General features: G+C 40.0%; 1 protein-coding gene across 1 annotated transcript in view; it reads right to left on the bottom strand.

Annotated features, from left to right (window-relative positions):
• The window catches only part of NDNF (neuron derived neurotrophic factor), a 29,679-nt gene extending 9,680 nt beyond the window's left edge, over positions 1 to 19,999 (bottom strand). Inside the window, exon 1 of the mRNA XM_054030005.1 lies at positions 19,418 to 19,999. The gene's annotated coding sequence lies outside the window, so the exon portion shown is untranslated. The remainder of the gene's footprint in view (positions 1 to 19,417) is intronic.
• Positions 20,000 to 20,592: the final 593 nt, after the last annotated feature.

The following is a 20,592-nucleotide window of genomic DNA, read 5'->3' on the forward strand; positions in this document are numbered from 1 at the left end:
TTGATGTTTCACGTATTATCCTCAACCAATGTGGAGAAGAATTCTGACTTAAGCAAAACAATTACAGCAGATGATGGTAAGGTAAGAAACGCTGACAGTTTCTGAAGACAGCGTCCTCTAAATTAACCCCCCTGATATCCCAATACTGTATATTCTCAGTGTCAGCTCCAATGCCATTTAACCTTTATTAAAATAAACTACTTTTGGTTATAGGATTAGCGAGACTTCTTAAATTATTTCACCAGATAATCCACTTTAAATACCCTTGTGGATAGGTTGTCAATATTAACAACTGGAGAGGTAGAAAAGATTCAGTTTTACCTTCATTTTCTGTATCTAATTATCAAAGTATTCCTTGGATTAAAAACAACACTACAGATATGTTGGGTTCAGTTCTGTAGTGCTTATTCAGGCATGACACCCAATGAAGTCCATGGGAATTTTACCTGAGTGAAGATGACAGCCCTGGCCCACTCCATACTTTTTAAAATTGTAAATGAAAAATGAATGGTTTATAATCCCTCGCCTTGATACTTAAAGGTGAATAGTGATTTTAGGTGCCTTCATTTTCAAATACCCAACCTGAGGTACTTTAAAGGGGATTAATTTTCATGGACAACACGTTCTGAAATTGGACATGGAAAAACTGAGGCGTCCAAAATCACTATTTGGTTTTGAAAATTTAAGGCACTAGTTTTGTACAATCCTTTCATACTAAACATAATTTTCTACAACAGAGCAGTTACATTTTGGCATAGACTGAGTTACACCCTGTACAGATTACTCACACAACATATGCATTTTGGCAGTAAATCCTTCTTGTTTTATCTCCTTATAAATATATTTTGGATCAGATTCACAGGGCCGGCTCCAGGGTTTTGGCCGCCCCAAGCAACCCCCCCCCCCTTAAAAAAAAGCCGCAATCGCGATCTGTGGTGGCAATTTGGCAGGAGGTCCTTCGCTCTGAGCGGGAGTGAGGGACCATCCGCCGAATTGCCGCCGAATAGCTGGACCTGCCGCCCCTCTCCGGAGTGGCTGCCCCAAGCACCTGCTTGCCAAGGTGGTGCTTGGAGCCGGCCCTGCAGATTCATCACTGGCATAGGTGGGTGAAACTCCATTGATTTCAATGACATCTCTCTTAAAATTCATTTACTGCTTGAGAGTGCATAATTATTGCCAAACTACCTCACCTCCTCCCCATCCCCGCTTCTTGGAAACATTCAACCAAGAATGTTTTTATTTGCTCTGTGTAACCAGGTCGGAGCCTGGTTTATTTTTAGAACACATGTACAAGAAGAGGCCTAAACTTTGCTACTCCGAAACTGTACAACTATCTGAAACATGTTGTGTGACTTCTTGTTCTCCTGACTGTGCCTCTTAAATATCTTTTATTCCCTTTTCTGCAGGTTTATCTTGGTTACTTTTTTGTTTGTTTGATTTTTAAAGCAAGAGTCAAAATTTTATTGATATATTCCTGCTGACTGGAAGGATTTGCCTGCTGTTTATCACTGATTTTAGGCAAATGCTAGAGTAGACAGTCCTAAGTGAAATAATAAACACAGTTTTCCTTCTCTAGGATTGCAAAAGTGCCCTCTAATGGCCCATCTTTACCTCTCCCCATTCCCTGCCCCTGCCCTCTTCCCCCCAACTCTCTCTCCAGCTGCGAGCCTGAATCTGGATGCGAATGTGATGCTTGGTCGCCTCTGTGACTCTGATCTCTAAATTCTGGATATTTAGAACTGGAAGACAGGAGATTAGGAGACATGGCTTGTGCTGCTGATCCTCAGAAGGGCAAATACTGACATGGCCTTTCCCGCTAACTTCAAAAAGAAATGGGACTACTTGTCACTCTTACAACGCCATAACTCCAATCTTCCTAATTTAAAAGCAAAAAAGAAAAATATTGCGACGCAAGCACAAGTAGCTCACTGAAGGACAAGAAAAATAAGTCACCATTCGAATGACAGAGACAGACAGATATACAGAAAGAACACACACACACACACACACAGAGGCCCTAGACCTAGAATAAAAAGAGCCAGACAAATTGCCAATGAAAAAATTAACAGCTTTTAAAACAGTTTGAATATTCACTCATTCTAATAGAAATACAATATCTGGCTACACTGTGTAATGGGCTAAAAGTATATGCTTCTGAACAGTTATCTAAATATATCAATGGATGCATACAGTACTATTAATTTGTGAATTCAAAATAGCAAATAAAACAGCTTAGAGGCCACAGTGACAGGCACCTTTTGATGGATAGACAGATAGAATACTGTTCCTTCAAAAATACCATAATACATGAATATTGTATGACATATTGTGTATTATTATGAACAAAAACACACACATGAAAATTATATAGGTTAAACCTGATCATCCAGGCTGTGATTATCCATAATTCATGTCTGTCTCCTGAATGCAAAATTCATATGCAAACAATCTCTTTTATCCAAAACTCCAATTACATAAACATTTTGGATGGTCTTCAAAACATTTATATAATTGCAGTTTACCTATATATTTAGGGCTCAGAAAGTGAATACAAACATCTGGATAATTTGTATTTTTAAAGTAAAGCGGGAAAGGAAGAATGATGGGAGAAATCAGTCTGTATTTGGATCTGGATTAGATTTAGGTTTAGCCTGTGTTTTGAATTTATGTTTGGGGCCAAACTAGATTAGAGTTTAGGTCCAACAGCAACAAAACTATACAAGATATTCTCACAAAATATTGAGCCAAAATGGTAGTATTCTTGCAGGATAAGCAGGTAGTAAGAAATTTCTATATGTTGGGCTGCATCTGAACCAGATACAAAAATAGACTCCTCCTGGTTTTGGTCAAACCTGGAAACAAAACCTTAGGGGTAGTAGTTTCCAGTATATGGAGACCTCTCCCAAAAGTTAGGGTGCATGTTTCATATTTTAGCTTCCAGCTTGGGCCCATCCAACTTTCAGGCCTATGGAATTGCTTCTGTGAAAGCCAGGGGTTATCCCTAAATTAGTTATAGCATCACATTGTCTTTCTCGACAACACACATTCTGATTTAAATTAGAGCTGGTTGACAAAAGGAATACATTTTGTTCTGTAATTTGTGAACAAATTGTCCCTTTTTTCATCTAAAAAATTTGAGTTTCAAACATTTTCAGACAGATCTAAACTACATGTTTATTTGCAAATAAAACATCATTCACTGAGTGGAATAAATAAAAAACTTATTAAAACTCACTAATCTACCAAGGATGGTAAGAGATAGTGATATGAATTATACTATCCTTAGCATTCTGGAGTTTTTGTAAGTCTCTTATGAAACTTGCTTGCTTGTGATTCCATTTTGCTTTGCTGTTTGTGATCAGAGCAAAGATGAAAATAAATACTTTTAAAAAGATTTCCTTGCACATCTACTGAATATATACACGTGATTCTCTTACAAGGCACACAATACTCTCTTACAAGGTAGCATGAATTTTAGATTGACCAATAGAGATTTGTCAAACAAATTGCATTGATCATAAATTGTAATACACAAATTATTCATCAAATGCCTTATCTATGGAAAATATTTCCTTTATTCCCCAACTGTCTGCAGGTCACAGAGTCCTGTAAAACATTTACAATAACAAAAAAGGATCTGGGTTTACTTGAAGCAAATGCATCTGGAATAAATAAAACCTAATGTTTAATTACAAGGAGTGGAAAGTGCATGATTGTAATTTAGTGAGGATAATTTCAAGGCACAGTCTGCCGCAGAGGTTCCTGTGTTGTGTTTCTTTTCTTTTTATTGTATGAATGGTAAACTTTTTTTTAATCTACGTCCTATTTTTAAAATTGAGGGCATTCATTTTTCCTTTGTGTTAACCATGCCACATCTGATAATAAATCTGTAGAATCTGATTTAACTGTAAAGAGAACATAGCCTTGGAAAATAAAAGGACATGCTATGTCGGCTCTGACTTACTGTAGGAACACTAGTGTTAAGGATCTACAAGCTTTTCCATTATAAACCCCTATTTTTCAGGGTTTTATAACTCATCTGCAAAAAAAATTCTCAGAGAAAATACAGAGTCTCAGCTAAAGAGCATTTTTTAAAAATTATTTATCAAATTTGGTTGAAATGTATTTGGCTATTAGTATATAAGGGAGAAAAATGGACAGTTTGTATTTTCAAATTACTTGAGGAAGGGTTACTTGTTTCTCCAGCAAGTATCTGTTTTTTTTTTAAAGTTGAACTTTGCATATTTAGGTCTGATCCTCCTAGTGCTCAGGGTCTTGTGAAAGGTGCTCAGCAAACTCCCTCTCCCTCCTCCCCCCGCACTCCATTCACTTCAATTCACATGGACTATTGAAGAAAGTGCTTGGCACCTTTCAGAATCTGCCCCTTTGTCCAGAAGTATAGATTAGAAAGACAAACAAAGGAAAACAGCTATAAGGGCATGCACAGTATTTACTTTTCTCAGAAGATTTTTAATACACATAGTGAGTGTGCTTGTGCAGCACAGTGTCCAGATTAACATCCGATCTTTCATTGGTGTGGCAGACTATAACTGTGGGGGAAAGAGCACTTATGCAATTGTTTCCATAATCCATGGATTAAAGCTCCCTAAATCCAGACTGACAAAATGGACTATAATGGCCCCTTTGAAGCTTTTAGGGTCCATCATGTCAATCATCTGTGGATTAAGAGACTTTCTCTTGCACTTCAAATTCAAACCCTGTTTTTGTTTTTTTTTTTGCTGTAAGCGTTGTTTTAACAAAGGGAATCACAGTAGCATACAAAAGAAAAATCTGTAGAAAAATAAAAATACAATAAAGGTCAAGTTTATATTTTCAATTCATTGAACACCACTAGAGACTTGTATTGCAACAAATAGGATAGGTTACTTGCAAAGTGATGAGATTTTGTGATAGTAATATTCAGGAAATGTCTCAGTGTTGAAATGGTGAAAAGGAAAATAGAAATACTCATGAAAATATAGTACCAAAAATATCAAACGTTATAAGGAGTATTTTGTTTTCTAAACTAAGATTTATATTTCCACTTTTCATGTAATTACAATAGCTTATGACTACTGTGGAGTTGCCATTCTGGAGCAGACCACTGGTCCAGCTTGTCTGATGCTACACAGAAAGGTGAACCAGCACATTTCGGCCTATACATACTGCCATCAAAAGCAAAAGGCTAGAGCTCCAGGAAGGTAAATTGTGAGGAAAGACATTATAGATATAGATATATTACATACACACACACACACACACACACACACATGATGTTCCTGATTCTCCTCTCATTTACACTGGTGTGACTCAGTGGAGTCACTTCTGGTTTACACTGGTGAAAATGAAAGGAGAATCTGGCCTCCTGTTTGGCAATAATCTCTTTGCAAACCCACACAGCACTGCAATTATGAATTGGCTTTTTTGTATATCTTTCTGTGGCGAGAATCTAATTCCCTGGAGCAGTGGTTCCCAAACTTGTTCTGCCACTTGTGCAGGGAAAGCCCCTGGTGGGCCGGCCAGTTTGTGTATCTGCCACGTCCACAGGTTCGGCCGATTGCGGCTCCCAGTGGTCGCGGTTCACTGCTCCAGGCCAATGGGAGCTGCTGGAAGCGACGCGGGCCAAGAGACGTACTGTAGTAATAATGATGAGCGCCTGCTCATTGCTAGTCTCCAATGCAGCCTAGAGTTTCACTTTGCAGACTGAATAAAAGTTGGTCCAACTGTTACCATCATATTCACTCACCTTGCAAATACCTTACAAAAGCCCTCAACATCTTTTTAAAATAATTAAAAAAAAATCAAAGCTCATTACCTCCCCTGACAGAAGTCTAGTCTTCCATGTCAAATACTGATCTCAGAATGCTTCGTTGAGGTCTGATCCAAAGCCCATTGAAGTTAATGGGAGTCTTTCCATTGACTTAAATGGGCTTTGGATCAAACCAAGTTTGTCACTATTATTATATTATATATATTATTATATTATATGGGCAGTTCTGAATGATGATGGGACTAAATGCCTTTGCAGAAACCCTGGACTGTCAATGGTGACTATGGTTAGAACGGTCTGAAGTTAGCATGAAAAACCAAACAGAGATTTGGGGGAGGTAACAGGACCTACACTTCTTGTTGTATGCCATTATCAGTCTACTGGGATTTACTTACTTGAACCATTTTTAGTAGCCTTGGAGCACTTGTTTGCTGAGCCTTGGCAGATGCCAACAGCTGAGGAGGTTGTTTATAGAAGAGGGAAAAAATAAAAGGACTGAGTACCACAGGGAGTTATGAGAGAGCGCGCACTGAAGCACTGAGAGTGACTCCAGGTTAACTCTGTGATTTACAGGGCCCAAAGCAGGAGCAGGGCACAAAGGCAGGGGAAGGCAGGGCCAATCTGGATATGAATTACCTCTGCATCTCATCCTGTTGCTAAAGGGGCTGAGTCCACAAAGATGTGTGTCTACAAAGGAGTGCTTGTCTTGTGCACAGTGGTTGTGAGTGCACTGAAACTCCTCACATTTTTGTATTACTTTTTGGTGGGTTAGAGGTAGGGAATGGTTGTTCCACTATTTTATGAAGAGTCTGCAAAGCACACAAAGACTATTTCTCCCTCCTTTCTTGTTTTCCTTGAATAGCTACTCAAATTCCTCATTTGTAATTTTACAATACCTTGCATTTGTGGTTATTGTTTCTCAATGGTTGACAAGTGGTTCCTGTCTAAGAGATAACAACTACTAGTGCAAACATCCAGAACACCCAGGGTGGTAACAACAACAGCTCTCTTAATAGCTATCTCTCAGTTGTAAGAGCAAAGCACCAGGGCAGTAGCCTTTGTAATGGCCCATACCACACTGCATGAATCCAGTAGGCTACTCCCTGCTTCCATGGTAATTGACCCAGTGACTGAAATGCAAGTGAAGCAGTGTCCTGTATGGGTGGCTTGTTTATGGCTCTCACATGAACCCTTGTCCTTTGGAATAGTGAACTAGCCATGGAGCACAATGCAAAAACTTTAACAGACAACCCACTCCAAATACGTCTGTAAACTGGGGCTACTGGCTTTTTATTAATTCTGGAAGGCTCAGTAATTTATTTAGTAGTTGTGAGCAAGAGGAGACTATTTAATTTTGGAAAAAATATTTAAATTTGTAATGTTGCTTGTTTTACTGTTTTTGGCATTTCACCTGCCTTATTTTTGGATATATCTGAACTGTATAGGCCAGATCCTCAGCTATGCCAATTTACATTAGCTGAGAGTCAGGACCTGCCTCTTTACTGGGCACATTAATATAAATTATACAGCTGGATTACAGAAGTTTTGTTTTTATAATTCAGCCATTTACCAGAATCCAAAATTACAAAATTTAATCTGAATTTGAATTTATGGGCCAAATTTTGGATCATCGCTAACATTATATACCTTCAACTGCACAGGCATGAGAGTACCCCTACTAGTCCTTACTGAACTAATATGGGACCAAATACTATGCCTGATGGTTTAATTATTTGCTTCTTATTGTTATTAGTTACAAATTCTCTGTGCCTAATTTTCGCTAGCTATAAAATGGAGTGTTGTTAGGAGGAATGTATTAGAGCATTATGAAATGGGAAAGTGTTATGTAAGTGCTAAGAATATTAACAACTATTTACATATCTCTACCAATGCTTTCAGCACCGAAGAGATGGGATGGTCCCTTCTTTATACACTCAGACATCATCCATAGTGACAGAAACAAAGACTTTTCATGACACTGTCAAGGTCAATAAACACTAAATTGATTCCCATCACTCCTGAAAAATGTCATACTCATGGCCATACAGCTTTTGGTCCTTAGGTGCAGCTGCAGCTGACGTCATTGGGAGTTGTGTACATGGAACAAGAGCACCACATGGTCCTTAACTTACAGATATGTCCATAATATAAATTAAACTGTTATCCCTGCAATTCTTCCCTGAATGTTTATTGTACATTAAATTCTTTATAGCTTCGCTGCGAGATTCTTTGCATTATTTGTTTTGTTCATTGATATGTACAACTGGAAAAAACCCCATCCCAAAACCAAAACATGCATTCCCATCTGGACTAAAAAGAGAAAGTCTTGCATAGCTTTGGCTTGTGCGCATAGCCCTTGCTTACCGACTTCAGCATTACTCACACAGGACTCTTCACATGGGTAGTCTCACTGACATCAATAGGGCTAGTCACATGCGAGAAACTTGCAGGTTTGGACCTACTTTCTGTTTCACCACTGATGACTTTTTCCCTATAACTGTCTCTATTTAGTCCAGATGGGGATGATTGTTTTGTTTTTCTTTTTTCCCCCCAGTTGTGCTGACAATATGTTTTCCCTGGCAATTATTATTATTTGTTTCAGAGTAACAGCCGTGTTAGTCTGTATCCGCAAATATTTGTATTACCCGAACACCTAGGAACCCAATTGTCATGTTTTCTGCTATAATTGCTTTGCTACAGAACAAAAGAGCTTGCAATAGCTACGAACATTAATATCCTCTTTGTCAATACAAATTATCTGCATCTACAGTATTTTTATATCATTCTATTAATGATGGATCAGCAGCATTAAAAAATAATACTAGAATCAAAACATTTTAGCTGTGGGAACTGACTACCATACTCTACCTCCGGAATGTTCAACTTCTAATATTTCTGAGGTTCTCTTGTTTTCCCAGTAGGGAAATGTTGAAACATTAGACATTCAAAATCTTGGCCATGTTGTGTGTAGGTTGTGAATCCTAAAATGTATGGAACTGGTGTTCACTGCCTAGTCACTCTGTACAAGGGAGAGAAAAATAACAAGCAACATGCACCTCTTGGTCATCTAAAGGGGGAGCTCAGCCCCCAAAAGAGTGCACTGATATTATTCCCATAGCTACTCCCCAGACATGGTGTATTCCAAGCTACTGTACTGCCCAAAATTCAGTGTGTTATCAGAAAAAACAGACATGCTCACTTCCCGGAGGAGCCACAAGACAATAACTTGCACACCACACTCCCAGAGGTAGTCTGTCTGGCAATGGAGTGTGCTCTTAAGTAGCTAGAAGCAGACACCTTCACTCCATGCTTCCAGGACCAAGAATCCAGGCAGCAGAGAAGGTACTAGCCTTCATATGGTGAAACTGTGCCCAAAGAGCAGACCCTGAAACTCCTCCCACACAGTCAGTCTGCATTCAGAGTTCTAACTTGAGGGTGAGCCTTAAGTGGTACATGTGGGGTGTGAGGGGAAAAACACAGCTGACAGTGCTAGACCAAACAGTGTGATATTCACATTAACCCTGCATATGCCCTTGCGCTCTTTTCCTTTCTTAGATTGCTTAACTTAGTTTTATATCTTTTTGAACCTATCCTATTTTCCCTGTGAGGCTCCTTCAGTAAGCACAACTTTGATATAGTGGGCACCTGGAGGGAAATCTCCTATGTAAGCAGCTGTGGCTCTTTCTGAAGCTTGAACCACCGATGTCAAGCCCAACCCTGCCCATGACCATTTCACTGGCTGCACACACTGTTTTGGTGGAATAACATCCTTTCCTCTGTGCTCCTTCCTAGATAGAAGTATAAGTAGGGGTAATTAGTTCGTTTGACTTCAAGATGCTGTAACTTTCCTTCCAGAGTCATTTTGGGACAGGAACCATGTAAGAGTGACATGGGATGGGGACATATTTGAGGCTTGAGTACACTGACTGAGTCACTGTGATGCTTTTTGATTTATTGTCGTCTGTTTTCTAAACAGCTCTAGTCATGTACTTACTGTGAGATCAAAAGCTGCAAAAACTCTGCTGAGACTGAAAAGACTTATGGTCTAAACATGAGTGATAAGGGGTATTCAAAACTGTCATGGTCAAATACAGAGATGTGATATGGGGTTTCAAAATCAGATTATCAAGGGGATAGATATCAGCTTCACTCTGCTGCTGGTCTAGTGTTTATTTGTCCAGCCTTGCAGGTGAAAGGTTAGTTCTTTATGTAGTTACTCTGAACAAAACCAGAAGGAACACATACAGGCAGATAGGTCAGACTGTTCTGGGTGAATGGCCATGGAAACAATTTGGAAACCTTCAGACCTTCGATATGTTCACCATGCCACCTCCTCATCTGTGAGCTTTAACATCGCTTAAAAAAAAAAAAGAGAGAGAGAATGAACAGTTTCTGGAAGAAAGGCTTTAATTAGTTCAAAGTTCAGGATGTTCATGCTTCTGGCAAAGACAGGGGATTTCGAGGACATATGTAGAGACTAGGCAGTGGGAGATCTGACTCAGTTCTTTCTTGTCTTGCATTATTATTTCCGGATTAAGAGATGATTGGTATGTGTGTCAAGGGAATTTCATTTTCCAGAAGCAGAAGATGTGGTGAGAGCTTTGATGAGGGCCAAAGGCCTGCTTTAGAAGGATGTTATGAGGCTTAGCTAATGTTTGTGAACCACTTTGAGATCCTTGGATGAAAGTTACTAATCAACACAAAATATTGTTTTATTGTTAATGCTGCTACTGTAAAATTAAAGAGGAGACCTAGTTACTGCTGTCTGTTATTGTATCCAGGCATGAAGATTCAGAAACCTGGCTAAATGTTTTTTCACTATTAGCAAAAGAGTAGGCTGCTGATGATGGGATTTCAGGGTCAAAGAATGTTACAATTGTCAAAATTTAAAGTCCATCCTGCCAAATAGGGAAAGATTTAATAAATGGTCTGTTATTTTTTAATTTAGGACTAAAAACTTAACTAGAAAAGAACCTGATTTTGGTCTCAGTTATCATATGAATGTATTACCATAATGGGACTTCAGTAGGTTACTGTTAATTTACACTGATGATAATAAGGTCAGAATCAGACCCCAAATATCTCCAAGAACTTCAAGTCAATTTTTGTTCCTGACGTGACTGTTGTATATTTTGAGCCCAAGCCCCTCCTTCCATGTACACACAGATGACTCTGACTCAGGTTGGCAAGCACTCAGGCCTGGGTCCTAGCACTTTCTTAGGGGGTACGTTAGAGCCTGGATCCTGCTATGACTTGGGTCCAAGCCCTGTCACTTTGCAGCTCAAGCTACAGACCTGACTCAGAAGGTCTGCCTTATGCCATATGGACATATCAGCATGACTATGGGACCCAGATGCAGCAATTGTAAACTTAGGTTTACAATTCAGTGTGGATGCTCAAGCATGGGCCTGGAAACACCGAGTTCACAAGCCCAGGTCTCACAGGCCCCAGGCACAGTGTGCAGCATACACATACGCTTAGGGGTTTAACAATATCATACACAATTCTGAATCGTTGAGTGAGAATAAGTTTACATGAAAGCATAATTTACTGCTCATTGAACATATGTGCTCTAATACAGGGAGTTATGAACTTTGAGAGCTTTCTATCGAAACAGCCAGTTGTCCAATTTTTTTTTGGACGTTATTGTACTGTTTTGTTATTTTTGACTGAGAGTTTGAAAATGCTTCCTTTTCTTAAAGTGATATGTTTCTTTTACAGAGTCTGCTCTCAGCCATTCCATCTCAAATATTCCATGTGATATTTTGGATTAAAATGCCTGATTATTCCATGTGTTACATTAAGTAAAAAAAAAAAAAAAAACTCTCTGAAGTATAGTGCCAAATCCTGTTTGCTTTATTCATGCAAGGTGAAAAGGTTTTAACTATACTTATTTTTAATACGGTAATTTTTAAAAACTTAACAAATCCACCTTAACTTTAGTATAAATGTTTTAATTGACTGACATAAAATCTTTCTTATGAAATTAGAAGTTCAATATCACATATGACTATACATTTTTTATTCATTATTTGCCATTGGTGAAAAAGCAGACAGAGAGAGAATTCTTCCCTAAATAAATACAAGTCACTGTTAGTCCTACAACTTATAGTCATAGGCACAATTTCTACTCAGGAACATAATCCCAAGAGAATTGAGCCTAGCTTTAGTAGCCAATCCCCCATTTCAAGAATAATTATTTTCTTTAACCCGATGTTTTGTTAGAGGAACAGAACTAGTGTAGAATAGGAACCTTTATGTCTGTTTCCTTTTGTTTCCCTTTGCATCCTAACCCAAGCTGGCAGTTCTAAGATACTTGGCTTTCTTAAACAATCATCATCACCCCAATTTGTAAACAGTTTATCTCAGTATTTTGAAATCCAGAAACCTGATGCAAATTAAATTTAGAATGGCTGAATATAAACAAATTAGTAGTAAATATACTCTATCTAAACAAAAAAGCAAAGTGCTCTCAACCTCACGCCATCATGGAAATTTTGGAAAATGAGGCAGACTATTTCATTCTTGTTGATCTGTTTAAAGAACCTGGGAATCTGTTACACCCCATTAGTAAGTGTGACTCATTTAACTATTAAAGTTTTTAGAAGAGGAAACACTTTCTCTAACACTGTTCTTTTGGCAGCGATGAGTTTAAAATGGAAGGAGATTAAAAGTATCGAACTTTGAGCCTAATAAAATTATAACATTCTTTAAAGTTATTTTTTGGAAAGAAGTAATAATATACTTAATTAAGAAGACAATGATTCATGGTAGAAGTGTCAGTTTCATTAGTGTGTCACATTGTAAGTGTCTGAGGGTCATACTTAGAAGGGCACTCATATCCGGGACCAGTGGTGAGGGGAATGAAGTGGAAGAAATAAATTATTGCCTTTTGTTTTTCAGATTTCCAGGTGTTGTGGGCTAGCACCACTGCTTCTGATCTCAGCCATAATGCAGACAAACATCTCCTCAATTACTGGATTTCATTATCCAAAAAACAGGGTGGTATAATTACCAGAACCTCAGTTATCACAATCTCATGTATCCTTCAATAGACTATTAATTACAATGAAAATTATCTCAATTATCTGAATTTATTCAGTGTACCCATGAAATGCAGAAAATGAAAGTCATACTGGGTATCTGTTAAGTATACAGTAACATTTAGTGTTAGACAATTTGATGTTTTCAAGCTATTACATATTAACACAAATACATTTTTGTTTTATCAGAATACTTAATAGAAGTCCAGATTCTTAGCTAGTGTAAATTGGTATATATCTATTGACTTTAATAGAGCTATGCTGATTTATGCACGCTGAGAATTCATCCCATAAAACACTTCTGTTCTCTCTCAAAAAAGAAGTATCAGATTTCACACCTGTTTCCTTAAACATGCATTTTAAAACTCAGAAAGTTACTCTGAAAAAACATGTTGTCGTCCCTGGCAAGAACTTTGTGCTTTTGACATACCACACACATGACCTGCACGCAAGAGTACAATCAAAGCCATCTATGTCACTCATATGAATTTCTTTTGGTTACGTTTCACTACAGTATGCTAAAACATTGATTCTTCTACAGTCCAGTGGGTGAACTAACAAAGCTAAGATTAAGTAATTAATCCTAAAATAACCAAATTATTTCTGAATTTACTCTTGTTCTTTACAGATTTCAGAGTAACTGCATACCTCCTAGAGCTTCATTTATTTTCATCTTTTAAAATGTTCTTATTGAGTTTTGATTTCTGTAACTCATTCCCCAAATTAAGGGGCAAATACTTCCCCCTCATTCAAGTTTTCAAAAATAAAACATTCCTCAGCCTTCACAGTTCTTTATAACATCATTAGTTTATTTTAATGCTTGTCTCAGAAAGAAATTATCATTTATTTCACCTTGTAAAGCATCTGCATATAGAAGATATTTCTGCTTTGTAAGGGCTAAACATTGTTATCAGTGAGTTTATTTCCAGTTATGAAGAAAAGTGCATTTGGGAAAATATAACATTTATAAACATTAAATACACAGGACTTGATTCTCTTCTAGCCTTACTTACATAGATGTAAAAATAAAGTAACTCTATGTACTTGAATGGAGTGACTCCTGATTTGCACTGATGTAAGAGAAAGGAGAATATTTTCTATTTTCATTTAAAATAAGGCACACTAAAAGATATTGAAATGTACAATTTAAAATGTACTTTGACCTTATCAGCTTCACCACGTTTGTAAGCATTACATCATATGTATAGTGCATGCATTATATTATACACCCCTTATTCCAGCTGCATATTACTTATTTGTAATTAAATAAAAAGTATACATCTCAAGAGTATTCTTAGGCATTTCTGCTGTTTACAAGCATATTTGTTCATAAAATGCACACCCTCTATCCTTTATTTCAATCCCACTCTGCTCTGTCTGTTAATCAAGCAGTGAAAGCTAAAAACAACCCAAATACTTTCTTTTATTTTAAATATTAGTGTTTGAAAAGGCAGTCCAAAGAACCTACATACTGTTCCACATAAATTAAGTTTTCTATGTATTGAACAATGTTAAATGTGCTGTTTCCATTAGATGACCTACAATGGAGAAAAAGTGCCCAAGTTAGCAAAAATGTGTAGAAACACTAAATCTGTACTGTATCCACTGGCATAAATTACAAAGTCTACCTCCTGAAAAGAAATTTGAAGAATGAGTGAAAAGATAAATACACACATAGCAAAACAAATGCAGATTCTGAAAAGTAAGATATTGAGGGAAGACTGACATTACCCCTTGAAAATAGTGATGTAATGGTTTTATGCTTTTATTATTAATGTAAAGCTTAATGACTTCAAAATGAATGCAAAGTCAAACAAGGCTTGTTATTCCCCTAAAAATCTTTACTGTAACAGAAGCCAATACCCAGATGTTCTGTGGTTAAATCTGTCGCTTCATTGCATAAAAGTACCACATACAGTGAAACACATTACTGGCTCTCCTTTATTCAAACCTGGTCAGATTTTTGGATTGTTTTTCTAGCAATCTTTTAAACTGACATGAGAGGCATAAAAGGTGGTCTCTTGCAGATCTGTATGATGCCATCTTGAAGTGTAACCACTTGCAGAAATGAACTGGGATTTCATTTAGTAAACTGTTTTAAGGTCCTTTCAAAACAAAGTACAGAAGAAAAAGCATAGCTCTGAGTGTAATAAATTTAATTCAAATTAAACAAACAAAAAAGACTAAGGACATAGTGGGTGACAGATTGAGCTTAAACACACCACTCTGCCTTTACAATTTTGGAGCTTGAACCTGAAAGCTTTAGGCATCCTCTACTTCTACTGCCCTAAATGGAAGTTGCTACTCAGCACCTTGCAGGATTAGACCTTTTAGTAAATTAATACTGGGAGATCTGACTCGGTCTAATCCTGAACCTCCAATGGAGTTGATATGAGAATCAGAAGCATCTTGTAAAACACTGAAAATAGGACAGATAGTCCCATAATTGAAGATCCCAGCATAAAACTATCAGCCAAATATCGAATACCTGGTGGATAATGCATCTAAACTTAATTGGCGACATAGCGCAGGCACTACATGATTTTAAACAGCTTGCTTGACTTTTTGCAACCTAAATGTTGTGCAAACCTAAATATTGTTCCATATTCAGATAATGTTTTCCAAAGCAGTCACCCAAAACTAAATAGTCACACACGACTAACTATGGAACTCTTCCTGATATTGGTGAACAGCCCTACTAATTTCAACGCAACTACTCGCATGAGTAACAGCTCCACAACATAGATGCTGTTCAACCCTGGACCATGTAACTTTTCTGTTCTCAATTAAATTGTGCTTATTATCATTGTGCTAAGCTTCCAAAAGAAAGAAAGTTTGTTGGAGCATTATGTAGCATGAGGTATATTTCCATGAAATGAAAAACATGTCATACACATGCTGTTGGCTCTGACATGTCACGTATGCCATGAAATGTCACTGCTAATTTGGTATAAGATTGATACAGTTTAGATAGCATGTAGCAGTCTATACACAGATGTGTGACATATCTTCACTTCATTTACATGCATATGACAAAGAGCTGAATTCCCCACCCTAAAATTAGAGAAACAATTTTTATTTTGCTGTGAGCTCTGCCATTTAGTTCTCATCTTGGAAATATGACATGCCTAAAGATGACACTAAAAAAACCCCAACCAAACAACAACAACAACAAAACCCAACACATTTCTGACACATTTTAGAGTTTATTCAAGTTGAGACATACTTGTCATCTTTTGACATATCAGAATGTAGGTCTAAGAAACGTTGTTACAGTTCCCCTTTAAATAGCATAAAATGTAGAAGCAAGATTGTGCATATATTCTGTAGTGTCAAGTTCTGTTTAAGAACAAGGTCAAAACTGTAGGAGAAAGAGGAGGCAACATCAGTCAAAAATCCCTCCACCCTCAAATATTAACAAATTCTTGACAATGTTCCAAATACATAAAAAGGGCTTTTTCAGTGGTACTGTGAGCTTGACCTCAGCAGATCTATTTCTGCAGGTACATATCTCCTGAGTAAATATGAGAAAGGCGTGGGGAGCACAAGTTATTCCTGACAAGAATCAATTGAAACTTGCCATTCTTAAAATAGGTAAGGTGCAGCAATTGGGAGTGGATAGAATGGGAGCACGGGGCTTAAAGTGGATCTGGAAATCTCTAATTCCACATGCTGATAGCATTCATCACCACAGATCTAAGTGCTATTTTATGCAAGGTAGAGTATGACTAAATTAGCATTACCTGTCAGCGGCTGATATAATAGCTCAATATTAGCCTACTACTGGATATCTTGTATCTGATTCACTGTGACAGGACACCAGTGTTACCCAGATATAACTATTGATTTAAATTTCATCAGATTTAAAAATCAGCAGAATTACACTCGTGTAAAACTGGAGTAACCACTGCCTTACACGGGCCTTGGCATAGATCCCAGGATTGAGAACGGATTCTCCATTTGAGTCATAAAACCTTGTCTGTTATCGACTGACAAACAAACAGAATATATTCACTGTTAGGGCCCCTATCGTCTTCTAGATTTTGTCCAGCACACTAATAGACATCAATAAAAAAAAGCAATTATAATGATATAATTCTGTGAGTCTGGGGAAGAAGACACTCTTCCCCACTCTTTGGTTGGGGAAGAAGGCATTGAAAACTGCACCAGCAGGTTCCTGAAACCAATAATTAAAGAAACTACCTTATCCCTAAAGTGACCCACTATGGCTATTTCTAATGCAGCATTCTGTCATTATGACACTGGCAAGGATATTACATTTATCCATAACAATAAGCGAATCAGCTTTCAGGGAAAGCACAATGCTTTACCACTTGAATGTTAAAAAGGTCCAGAACAAATAAACTTGTGGAACTGGCTTTTTTAGATTAGGGACACCCTTCAATTAAATACTTTTTAAAAGGGATAACAGCTGTATCTGCAAGTGATTAAAAGATACTATTTAGTCTTTGTCTCTGTTCTTTTGAAGTAAACGTGTAACCCAAACTACACATAATTTGTAGCAATTTCATCTTGCTACAGCCTTCTTTTTAAATTATAGTTACTAATTCAAATGGTGTGATTGCCTGAATTGCTTGCTTAGTTGATGTACCCGTTCACTCTATTTAAAAAAGTGCAGACAAAAATAAAAACAACATAGGCTGTTTGAAAACAATGTTTGTTTCTAGTGTGTTTGGTAAGGATTCATAGTTTAGAGTTGGGGGGGGGGGGCGGCGGGTAAGGTGTCAGCAGCCAGCTTTCTTTCTCTTGAATAGGAATGTTTCCCAGAAGGATTGAATATAACTTTATCTAAACCATCTCCTCTCATCCTTTCAAAATAAAAATGTATTGGAAGAATTTCAAAATAATCCCTAAAACACATTGACATTGAAAATGGGAATGTAAATAATTTAGTTGTCCCTTTTAGGGTTAAAATAAAAAATAAAGGAAGGAGAAAAATAAGGACACTTAGATCCCACTGAAAACCTTAGCCCAGCATTTCAAGTAATCACTCCAATTTCAGCGTTAAAATGCACTTTGTCTGATATTTATTCTGAACAGCATGCAATTAGCTGTGGGAAAGTGTGATACCCAGAGGACTTTTAGCACTGTTTGATCAGAGCTTGACAAAAGGGGGGGCATAAAAGTACATTAAAAAGCATGACTTTCCCTGGCCTATATCCCTGCCTATTTCCTTCTCACCTTTCCATCCATCCTATTCTTCGGGATAATAATCATAATAAAAAAGGAAACCCCAGCAAATCCCCAACAACTGCTCCCGGTGGCGGGAGAGAAAGAGAATATAGGGAGCCAAAGTGTTTTTTCTCAAGTGGATGTATTGGGATGCGGCAGAGAAATGCAGGGAGAGCCACTGGGAGTTTAGAGAAAGTAGAAAAAGACACAAAACAAGACCATCGAACGTCACAGAAAAGAGGAAATCTGATCAGAGCCGCATGCTCCTGGTGACTTTAGGAGGCAGCCTCCCACAACCGAAGCTGTGTGACCGCTTGGTCCACAACCCCACCTGAGGCCCCAGGGATTTCACCCTGCATAGGATGGGAAGAAAGAGAAGGGACAGGACGGGATTGGATCCGGGGAATCCAATCCCGTGGGGGAGCGGATGGCATCCCTTTTAGACAAGTGTCTGCAGCTGGTATATAGAGGCCTCCAGTGGTTGAACTTGTGTTGATCCCTTTAGCTGAGCTGTCTGCATCTCCTCACCCGTATCATCGCTCTCCCTTAGTAAGAAGTACCCATAAAACAACAGCACCTTACAAAGAGTTTCCAGCATGGCAGCTGGCACTCTGAATAGCTAAAGGGGTTTTACTAGTGGCTGGGCTAATTCTCACCCCTCCGCCCCTGCAGGGAAGAAGCCACGGCGGGTGAAGACACAAAATATCAGACGCAGGATCAGGGCAGACAGACACGAAGTTTTGCTCATTAAAGGGGGCTTTGCTTCAATCTATTCATAGAGCAAACGTTTCCTGCCACTGGATCCCCGTGGGTTGGGTTGGTGTGTTATGTGAAGCGTCCCGCAGCTGGAAGAGAGAGAGGGGTGTGTGTGTGTGTAGGGGGGATACACACAAGGTTAACCAACCAGTCCCCATCCACCAACCTGCTTTCCAAAGCTCATTCCAAATCTGGAGTAAATCAGCACCGGTGCCTGATGAAGCGGGAACGTTCCTAGTACTCAATCGCCGCGTCTTCCTACTCCCCAATCCTTGTAATTCTCAGGCAAGACAACTTTCGGGCCGCTGCTGCTCAGCCCCGGGATTCCCACTCCCCATTGCATTGCTGCCCAAGAGTTCATCCCACTCCCCAGAGTCCTTAGCCCTGCGCACAGACTGGGAGGCAGTGCTGGGAAGAGATGTGCGACCGCCTAAAACACATCGGATCTCTCCTAATGCTCCTGGCGCCCAATGCATGGTCCCCCTCTCTTCATAGCCCTGCGATGCATGACACCCGCTGCATGACTCCCCCCGCCCCACATCTATGCGGGACCCTCCTCTCTAACTCCCCCGATGAGCCCCCTCTCTCCGGGTCTGGACTCAGCTCGCCCCGGGACACACACAAGAGGAACTCCACGTCGCTCCGCTTTGCTTACCTTTAAAAGTCTTGCTCCTTCCGGGGAGATGTGTAAAAGCCCCGGGCTCGCAGGTGCTGGTTACAGGACACGGGGAACGTCCCTCCTGCTTTCTGGCCTCCCTCCCCCCAAGCACAGCCAGGATCCTAGCCGCACGAGAAGACGAGTCTCCGCTTTGCCTTTCAGCGACCCGGGAACAGGGAAGCTCAGCCCCCAGGAGAGAGCAGCGGGGGCAGGCGGGCGGACAAAGTTTCCAGAAGTGCACGAGTGGCCCGGGCGGGACCGCACCAGACGGCGACAAGGTGTTTTCAGGTCTTTGCAACTCCTGGCGAGCCCCCGGCCGGAGCAGCATCAGCCGGAGGCGGAGAGGGGCAGTGCCGGCCGGCGGTGCGGGGCTGAGGATGCTGCGGCGCGGACAGAGGCAGCGGAGGCTGGGCGAGCACGGTCCTTCGGCAGCCGCCCGGCAGATGCTCTGGGCGTGGGGCTGCCACGCGAAGCGCTGGGTGACGCTCTCGGCGCTGCGCGGCGCCCCGGCTGCTGGGTGAGGAGCGTGTTCGCACCGAGTGTCACTGGTGCAGCGCAGAGCCGCTCCCCCAGCCAGCCCGCTCCCTTCCCTCCTCCCCTCGCTGCCACACACACAGCGCAGGGACACCGCGCTAGGCAAAGCCTATCACCGCCCCGGCCCGCAGGGAACGCAGCCCACCCGTCTGGAGAACAAGGGTGGGGGCTCTGCCAGGGAGGAGAAGCACCAGGGCTTCCCCCCCGCTGGAGAGCCTAGGCAGGGCAGGGCGAGAGAGGGGGCTATAGCCCACCTCACCACCACTAGGGAGTGAGTGCTTTTCGGGCTAGAGCCTGGCACTTGGCATGCGGAACAGGAGCACGGCAGGGCACCTCTGTTAGCTAGGAACTGACCCACCAGGCCACTGCTCATAGGTTCAATGCCTATGGGCAAGACTAGTTCTGCTGGCTTCAACAGGCCTGCTCTTAGGAGTAGAGCTTTGCAGGACCAGGGTAACTAACACCATTCATACCCGTGTCCATAGAGCAGCCCACTATCTCACTAATATACAGTTAAATGTATCCTTGCTGCACCTTTCCCAGGTTGGTAAAAGATTATGATTACCATTGTCATTAATAGGATCCCCATTGTACAGATAGGGAACTGAGGCACAGAGAGGTTAAGTGATTTGCCCAAG

Source organism: Malaclemys terrapin, chromosome 5 (assembly GCF_027887155.1).
Source record: "Malaclemys terrapin pileata isolate rMalTer1 chromosome 5, rMalTer1.hap1, whole genome shotgun sequence".
In the NCBI taxonomy this organism is placed as follows: domain Eukaryota; kingdom Metazoa; phylum Chordata; order Testudines; family Emydidae; genus Malaclemys; species Malaclemys terrapin.